A 9,861-nucleotide genomic window follows, 5' to 3' on the forward strand; every position below is an offset into this window, starting at 1 on the left:
TCTCCCTAAAATCTCTTAATCTCTTTAATCTTTGAATCTAAGTATCTCTGGTTGTTTGAATCATTCTCTAAAACACAAAAGTGTTTAAGCCTCCCATTGGACAGTTTGAAATGGGCGCTCCTTCTCCCTTTGACTACACATGCTTAACCTATCTGATTCTCGCAAACCGTAGCTCTCTCTCCTTGTATATATATCAACTCATGTCATTAATAAAAGATTACACAGTTTGAGTCATTCTCTCTCTTGTTCTTGAGTGTTCATCATGATTTTTCACTAATCTTTTCATAATCCAATCTCATTCTCTTATTCTCTAAATCACTCTAACTCTTTCTATAAATCTTATATGGTATCAGAGCCAGGTTCCTCATAGCCTGGTGTGTTCATTCCGCAAATCTTCAGCTTCAGTTCAGTACAAGATCACGATCTGAGTTATGCAAGACAAGATGGAAGGAAACAAGGTGCTGGCGGTTCCGGTTACATTAAAAGGTGGTGGAAACTACCTGCTTTGGTCACGGCTGGTGAAGGCAGTCATTGGGAGCAAGGGTTTATGGGGTCATGTCACAGATGGAGTCCCAAAACCAGTTGCTATAGATGGAGGATCCACGGAGATAGTTGTAGCCGATCAAGAGAAGTGGGCGCAAGAGGACCTAAAGGTGTTGGCCGTGTTGCAAGGGTCACTTGAAGCTTCAATCTTGGAGGCATATAGCTACTGCGAGACCCCAAAGGCGTTGTGGGAGACGCTTCAGAAAGTGTATGGCAACATCTCCAATCTGAGCAGGGTGTTTGAAGTAAAGAGAGCTATCAACACACTGATGCAAGAAGAGGAGGAGTTCACTAAACACTTGGGAAAGTTCAGGGCCTTGTGGTCTGAACTAGAGATGTTGAGGCCAAATACCAATGATGAGGCTACGCTTATGGAGAGGCGTGAGCAAGACCAAGTGTTTGGCTTGTTATTGACACTGAATCCGGTTTACAAGGATGTGATAAAGCATATGCTGAGGTCCCCAAAGCTCCCGTCCTTTGATGATGTGTGCGCACAGCTACAAAAGGAGGATGACTCTCTTGGCCTGTTTGGTGGAAAGGGGGAGATGACCTCGGCGAATCAGGTTGAGACGGTCCAAGCAAACAAGGTGGCGTATAAAGGAGATGAGAGGAAGTTTGGTGGCAACTGTGACCACTGCAAGAAGCCAGGGCACAAGAGGAGTCAATGCTGGATCCTCCATCCCCACCTCAAGCCATCCAAGTTTGTTAAGGACCGAGAAGGAAGGGCTCATCTCTCAGCTGAATCAAGTGAGGCCGGATCATCAAGGGGAAGCAATGGTGCTGGTGTGAGAGCTGAGGAGAGTGATGTCAAGGCTATGGCATCTCAGCACACGTCCGGGAAGAGCAGTATGGAGCATGAGATGATCAGACGTTCTGACATTGATGCCCTCATCAAGGCTCTCAAGGACAATGGTAGTTCTCTTACTCATACTCTAGGATACTCATATGCTGCGTGTAGTATACCTAGGAGTCTTGAAAACATAGAAACTGAACTGAAAATCCCTAGAACATCTATTGCTAGAATTGAATCACCAAGTGGATTTGCTGTTCAAAACATGATTAAACCTTTAATTGTGGATTCTGGTGCCTCTCATCATATGATAAGTGACACTAGTCTTATAAAAGATATAGAACCAACTACTGGTCATGTTATGATTGCAAATGGTGATAGGATAGCAATAAAAGGAATAGGAAACCTGAAACTATTTGATAAGGAGTCTAAAGCTTTCTATATGCCTGAATTTACATCTAATCTATTATCTGTCAAGAAATGCACTACTGATTTACATTGCAATGTTATCTTTAGTCCTAATGATGTGAAGTTTCAGGATATTGAGAGTCATAAGTTGATTGGAAAAGGAGTAACCAAAGGAGATCTCTATATGCTTGAAGACATTGCTCCTGTTTCTAACCTTAGTTACTCGTTTCAATCTGTTTCTGCTTTAAAAAATAATGCATTGTGGCATGCTAGACTAGGCCATCCTCATGTTAGAGCTTTGAACTTAATGTTACCAGGTGTTATGTTTAAAAATAATGAATGTGAAGCATGTATATTGGGTAAGCATTGTAGAACCGTTTTCCAAAAGTCTAGTACTATTTATGAAAACTGTTTTGATCTTGTGCATTCTGATGTATGGACTGCCCCTTGTTTATCTAGAGAAAGTTATAAGTACTTTGTAACATTCATTGATGAAAAATCTAAATACACCTGGATAACACTCATTAAAACAAAAGATAGTGTGCTTGAAGCATTTAAGAACTTTCAATGCTATGTGACTAACCAATATAATGCAAAGCTTAAGATTTTCAGATCTGATAATGGTGGTGAGTATACAAGCAGATTATTCAAGCAACACTTAGCTCAGCATGGGATTCTTCACCAAACTAGTTGTCCCTATACTCCTCAGCAGAATGGTGTGGCAGAAAGGAAGAACCGACATCTTATGGAAGTTGCTCGGTCCATGATGTTTCAAAGCAATGTTCCTAAGAGGTATTGGAGTGATGCAGTCATGTCTGCGTGCTATCTGATTAATAGGATACCGACCAGAGTGTTGCAAGATCAGTCTCCATTTGAAGTTCTTAACAAGATCAAGCCATCCCTAAACCACTTGAGAGTGTTTGGTTGTGTAAGCTATGTGATGGTACCGGGAGAGATGAGAAACAAGCTTGAGCCAAAGAGTATAAGAACTATGTTCATTGGATACTCATCATCTCAGAAGGGATACAAGTGCATTGATCCAAAGACAAGAAGAGTACATGTATCTAGAGAAGTAAAATTCATGGAGAGTAAGGGATACTATGAAGAGCGGAGCTGGGAGGATTTGAAAGATCTATCTCGGGATTCTGATAAGGCTGCGAGCCTTAGGATCATATTGGAAGGTCTTGGGATCAATCTAACCCAGGATCAAGGAGGACGGAACACATCTAGTTCTCCTGAAGCTGAAGGAACATCCCACTCTAATCATGAGAGGGGGAATGAAACTGAAGAAGCAAGCCATCCAGAAGAAGGCTTGAGAGACCCTGATCAGTGTGTGATGATGCAAGATGAAGGGGTTGAGGCAATGGGTGAACCAGAACCTGAAGAAAGTTTACAAGAAGAGGAAGACAATGTGCAACAGCAAGAAGAAACTGAACCAGTCTCAGTCTCATCAAGGGATAATGTCCCGGCTGAAGCACCACTAAGGAGAAGCACACGGTTGAAGAAGGATGCTTCCAACTGGGTAAACACGAGAGTGTACTACAATGCCCAGGCTGTGGAGCATCCCTCCCAAGCAGTGTGTTCCTTTGCCCATTTCCCATCTGATCATTGCGCCTTCATGACAAGCTTAGATGAGAGCTTTGTGCCAAGATCATATGAAGAGGCTATGATGCATGAGGAATGGAAGGAGTCGGTTGGAGATGAAGCAAATGCAATGATTAAGAATGACACTTGGTTTGAAAGTGAACTCCCAAAGGGGAAGAGGGCTGTTACAAGTAGATGGATATTCACCATCAAGTACTTGCCAAATGGACAGATTGATAGGAGAAAGACAAGATTGGTGGCTAGAGGATACACTCAAACATATGGAGAGGACTACATAGATACATTTGCTCCTGTTGCTAAGTTACACACCATCAGGATAGTATTGTCCTTGGCTGTGAATCTTGAGTGGGAGTTGTGGCAGATGGATGTGAAGAATGCATTCCTTCAAGGAGAGTTAGAAGATGAAGTCTATATGTATCCTCCACCAGGCTTAGAAGGTCTTGTGAAGCCTGGGAATGTTCTAAGACTAAAGAAGGCTATCTATGGTTTGAAACAATCCCCTAGAGCCTGGTACAACAAACTCAGCACTACTCTGAATGGGCGTGGCTTCAGGAAGTCTGAGTTGGACCACACTCTCTTCACTCTTACTACTCCATCAGGTATCATCTGTCTACTTGTGTATGTTGATGATATCATCATAACAGGTAGTGATAAGATTGGGATAAGAGAAACAAAAGAGTTTCTCAAATCTGTTTTTGAAATCAAAGACTTGGGAGAAATGAAATACTTCCTTGGGATTGAGATATGTAGATCCAAGGAAGGCCTATTCATGTCTCAAAGAAAGTATGCACTTGATCTTTTGAAAGATGCAGGTGTGCTAGGAGGGAAGATAGCCAAAATGCCCATGGAGGATGGGTATAAGGTTCCACGTGAGGGGGAGCTTGAGGACAGCAAGCTGTTCCATGATCCCAAGCTTTATAGGAAGCTAGTGGGTAAGCTCATATACTTAACAATCACACGTCCTGATATCTGTTTTGCTGTGAATCAGGTAAGCCAACACATGCAAGTACCAAAGGAACATCATTGGCGCATGGTGGAGAGGCTCTTGATGTATCTGAATGGATCAGCCGGTCTAGGAGTCTGGTTAGGATGCAACAAGAGTACTGAAGTCGTTGGGTACTGTGATGCTGATTGGGCTGGTGATCGAGCTGATAGGAGATCAACCACAGGCTATTGCACCTTCATTGGAGGAAATCTAGTGACATGGAAGAGCAAGAAGCAGAAGGTGGTATCATGCTCAAGTGCTGAGGCTGAGTATAGGGCAATGCTGAAGCTCACCAACGAGTTGGTATGGATCAAGGGGATCTTGAAGCATTTGGGAATTGAGCAAGCTACACCTATGACTATGCATTGTGATAACCAAGCCGCCATCCACATAGCCTCCAACTCGGTGTTTCATGAAAGAACCAAGCACATTGAAGTGGATTGTCATAAGGTGAGGCAGATGATAGTCTTGGGAGTGATCTTGCCATGCTATACCAGAAGTGAAGATCAGTTAGCTGATGTCTTCACCAAAGCTGCAAGGCAAAAGACCATGGAGTCCATCCACATCAGGCTAGGGCTCATTGATCTCACAACAAGTGGCTGAGTTCCCTTAACCATGGGCTCTTTACTCTTTTTCCCTCATCAAGGTTTTGTCCCAATGGGTTTTCCTTGGTGAGGTTTTTAATGAGGAAGATCTCATGGTTTCCAAGCTTGATCAATCACCAAGATCAAGCTTGAGGGGGAGTGTTGAAATGAGCTGAGTATAAGAAGAGAAGAGAGGAGGAGTTGGAGAACATGAGAGAAGGTTCAGCTTGGGTGAGTTTGGGAGTGAGGATCAACCAGGCCGTACAAGACCGTACATGGCCGTACAGGCCGTACAGTCTGGACGGACCATGGTCGACCTTAAGTCGACCAAAGGGAACTTATGATCACCCGAGTAAAAGGAAAGTGAAAGAGAAGTTACCTGAGCTTGCACCTATGGATCAGACCGTTGAATAGGAAGAAAAGGAAGTCCAAGACAGGCTGGCACAGCTGGAAAGAGGAAAGGATCTTGTCCAAGATGCCTTGATGCCAAAAGCGTGTAAAGCCTCCCATTGGACAGTTTGAAATGGGCGCTCCTTCTCCCTTTGACTACACATGCTTAACCTATCTGATTCTCGCAAACCCTAGCTCTCTCTCCTTGTATATATATCAACTCATGTCATTAATAAAAGATTACACAGTTTGAGTCATTCTCTCTCTTGTTCTTGAGTGTTCATCATGATTCTTCACTAATCTTTTCATAATCCAATCTCATTCTCTTATTCTCTAAATCACTCTAACTCTTTCTATAAATCTTATAATTGGCGTATGGTGGAGAGGCTGCTGATGTATCTAAATGGCTCGCCGGATCAAGGTGTATGGATGGGGTGCAATGGAAGCACAGAAGTGGTGGGCTATTGTGATGCTGATTGGGCAGGTGATAGAGCTGACAGAAGATCAACAACCGGCTATTGCACATTCATTGGAGGCAACTTGGTGACTTGGAAGAGTAAGAAACAGAAGGTGGTGTCATGCTCTAGTGCAGAAGCTGAATATAGAGCCATGCTGAAGCTTACAAACGAGCTAGTTTGGATCAAGGGCATCTTGAAGCATTTGGAGATAGCACAAGACACTCCAATGACAATGCATTGTGACAACCAGGCCGCCATTCACATAGCCTCCAACTCGGTGTTCCATGAGAGAACAAAGCACATTGAGGTTGATTGCCACAAGGTGAGGCAGATGATTGTCCTAGGAGTCATCTTGCCATGTTATACTAGGAGTGAAGATCAGTTGGCTGATGTATTCACCAAGGCTTCAAGGCAAAAGACAATGGAGTCCATTCATATCAGATTGGGCCTCATTGATCTTGGGAAGAGAAGCAGCTGATCCCCTTAGTCATGAGATCTTTACTCTTTTTCCCTCATTAAGGTTTGTCCCAATGGGTTTTCCTTAGTGAGGTTTTTAATGAGGAAGATCTCATGGCTGTCCAAGCTTAGTCTTTCACAAAGCTAAGCTTGAGGGGGAGTGTTGAGATGAAGAGTGTCAAGTGAAGAATGGAGATGAGGGTTGAGTAGAATGAAGAAGAGGAAGGATAGGAAGGTTTGGGAGCTTTGGGATCAGCCTGTCCGTACAAGGCCGTACATGACAGGACAGGCCGTACAAGATAGGATCGACCAAAGCTCAACCAAACCTCACCATAAGTTATCCGAGTTACTTAAGTAAAGAGGAGAAGTTACCTTGGCATTTGTGGATGGATCAGACCGTTGGAAAGGATAAGGGAGAGTCTTGGACAGGCTGGCACAGCTGGACACGGAAAAGCAAAAGGTATGAGCCAGCTAATGAAGGCTCACACGCGCGGCTCACCTCATTGGACGAGTTTGAAATGGCCATTGACTCCACATGCTTACCTTATCCGCTTAGCTACGAAAACCCTAGTCTCTTCTCTTATAAAGTTGTAAACACTCTCATTAATACAATTAAGCAAGTTATGAGTCTCTCTTAGTCTTTCTAAAACTCTCTCTAGACTCCAAATCTTATTTCAGACTTTAATCTTTTCTAAACTCATTCTAATCTTCTCTAAACACTCAGATTACTCTTAACATCACTAAAACTATCACATAGGCCGTACTGTCCGTACTCTTTCCCATCACTTGCTTAGCTCTTCCTCTCCTTCTCATAATGACTTCCTCATCTCAACACCTATGAGATTTATTCAACTTCCTGGTGATTCTCCACCACTTTATGTATCCAAATCAAGCTTCTCACAAAGTGATTCATCCTGGTTTGATTGGAACGACGAAGAAGCTGTGCTATTCCCAAACTGGGAAACTGGAATCACCTGATTTGAAAGTGGGATAACTTCTTCTTGCCAACTCCTATGAGATTTATTCAACTTCCTGGTGATTCTCCACAACTTTATGTATCCAAATAAAGCTTCTCACAAAGTGATTCATCCTGGTTTGATTGGAACGACGAAGAAGCTGTGCTATTCCCAAACTGGGAAATTGGAATCACTTGATTTGAAAGTGGGATAACTTCTTCATGCCAACTCCTATGAGATTTATTCAACTTCCTTGAGATTCTCCACCACTTTTATGTATCCAAATCAAGCTTCTTACAAAGTGATTCATCCTGGTTTGTTTGGAACGACGAAGAAGCTGTTCTATTCCCAAACTGGGAAACTGGAATCACCTGATTTGAAAGTGGGATAACTTCTTCATGCCAACTCCTATAAGATTTATTCAACTTCCTGGTGATTCTCCACCACTTTATGTATCCAAATCAAGCTTTTCACAAAGTGATTCATCCTGGTTTGATTGGAACGACGAAGAAGCTGTGCTATTCCCAAACTGGGAAACTGGAATCACCTGATTTGAAAGTGGGATACCTTCTTCTTGCCAACTCCTATGAGATTTATTCAACTTCCTGGTGATTCTCCACAACTTTATGTATCCAAATAAAGTTTCTCACAAAGTGATTCATCCTGGTTTGATTGGAACGACGAAGAAGCTGTGCTATTCCTAAACTGGGAAAGTGGAATCACTTGATTTGAAAGTGGGATAACTTCTTCATGCCAACTCCTACGACGAAGAAGTTGTGCTATTCCCAAACTGGGAAACTGGAATCACCTGATTTGAAAGTGGGATAACTTCTTCATGCCAACTCCTATGAGATTTATTCAACTTCCTTGTGATTTTCCACCACTTTATGTATCCAAATCAAGCTTCTCACAAAGTGATTCATCCTGGTTTGATTGAAACGACAAAGAAGCTGTCCTATTCCCAAACTGGGAAACTGGAATCACATGATTTGAAAGTGGGATAATTTCTTTTTGCCAACTCCTATGAGATTTATTCAACTTCCTGGTGATTCTCCACCACTTTATGTATCCAAATCAAGCTTCTCACAATGTGATTCATCCTGGTTTGATTGGAACGACGAAGAAGCTGTTCTATTCCTAAACTGGGAAACTGGAATCACCTGATTTGAAAGTGGGATAACTTCTTCATGCCAACTCCTATGAGATTTATTCAACTTCCTGGTGATTCTCCACCACTTTATGTATCCAAATCAAGCTTCTCACAAAGTGAATCATCCTGGTTTGATTGGAACGACGAAGAAGCTGTGCTATTCCCAAACTGGGAAACTGGAATCACCTGATTTGAAAGTGGGATAACTTCTTCTTGCCAACTCCTATGAGATTTATTCAACTTCCTGGTGATTCTCCACCACTTTATGTATCCAAATCAAGCTTCTGACAAAGTGATTCATCCTGGTTTGATTGGAACGACGAAGAAGCTGTGCTATTCCCAAACTGGGAAACTGGAATCACCTGATTTGAAAGTGGGATAACTTCTTCATGCCAACTCCTATGAGATTTATTCAACTTCCTGGTGATTCTCCACCACTTTATGTATCCAAATCAAGCTTTTCACAAAGTGATTCATCCTGGTTTGATTGGAACGACGAAGAAGCTGTGCTATTCCCAAACTGGGAAACTGGAATCACCTGATTTGAAAGTGGGATATCTTCTTCATGCCAACTCCTATGAGATTTATTCAACTTCCTGGTGATTCTCCACCACTTTATGTATCCAAATCAAGCTTTTCACAAAGTGATTCATCCTGGTTTGATTGGAACGACGAAGAAGCTGTGCTATTCCCAAACTGGGAAACTGGAATCACCTGATTTGAAAGTGGGATAACTTCTTCATGCCAACTCCTATGAGATTTATTCAACTTCCTGGTGATTCTCCACCACTTTATGTATCCAAATCAAGCTTCTCACAAAGTGATTCATCCTGGTTTGATTGGAACGACGAAGAAGCTGTGCTATTCCCAAACTGGGAAACTGGAATCACCTGATTTGAAAGTGGGATAACTTCTTCATGCCAACTCCTATGAGATTTATTCAACTTCCTGGTGATTCTCCACCACTTTATGTATCCAAATCAAGCTTCTCACAAAGTGATTCATCCTGGTTTGATTGGAACGACGAAGAAGCTGTGCTATTCCCAAACTGGGAAACTGGAATCACCTGATTTGAAAGTGGGATAACTTCTTCATGCCAACTCCTATGAGATTTATTCAACTTCCTGGTGATTCTCCACCACTTTATGTATCCAAATCAAGCTTTTCACAAAGTGATTCATCCTGGTTTGATTGGAACGACGAAGAAGCTGTGCTATTCCCAAACTGGAAAACTGGAATCACCTGATTTGAAAGTGGGATAACTTCTTCATGCCAACTCCTATGAGATTTATTCAACTTCCTGGTGATTCTCCACCACTTTATGTATCCAAATCAAGCTTTTCACAAAGTGATTCATCCTGGTTTGATTGGAACGACGAAGAAGCTGTGCTATTCCCAAACTGGGAAACTGGAATCACCTGATTTGAAAGTGGGATAACTTCTTCATGCCAACTCCTATGAGATTTATTCAACTTCCTGGTGATTCTCCACCACTTTATGTATCCAAATCAAGCTTTTCACAAAGTGATTCATCCT

The sequence above is a fragment of the Brassica napus genome, unplaced genomic scaffold, assembly GCF_020379485.1.
Source record: "Brassica napus cultivar Da-Ae unplaced genomic scaffold, Da-Ae ScsIHWf_2461;HRSCAF=3177, whole genome shotgun sequence".
NCBI lineage: Eukaryota > Viridiplantae > Streptophyta > Magnoliopsida > Brassicales > Brassicaceae > Brassica > Brassica napus.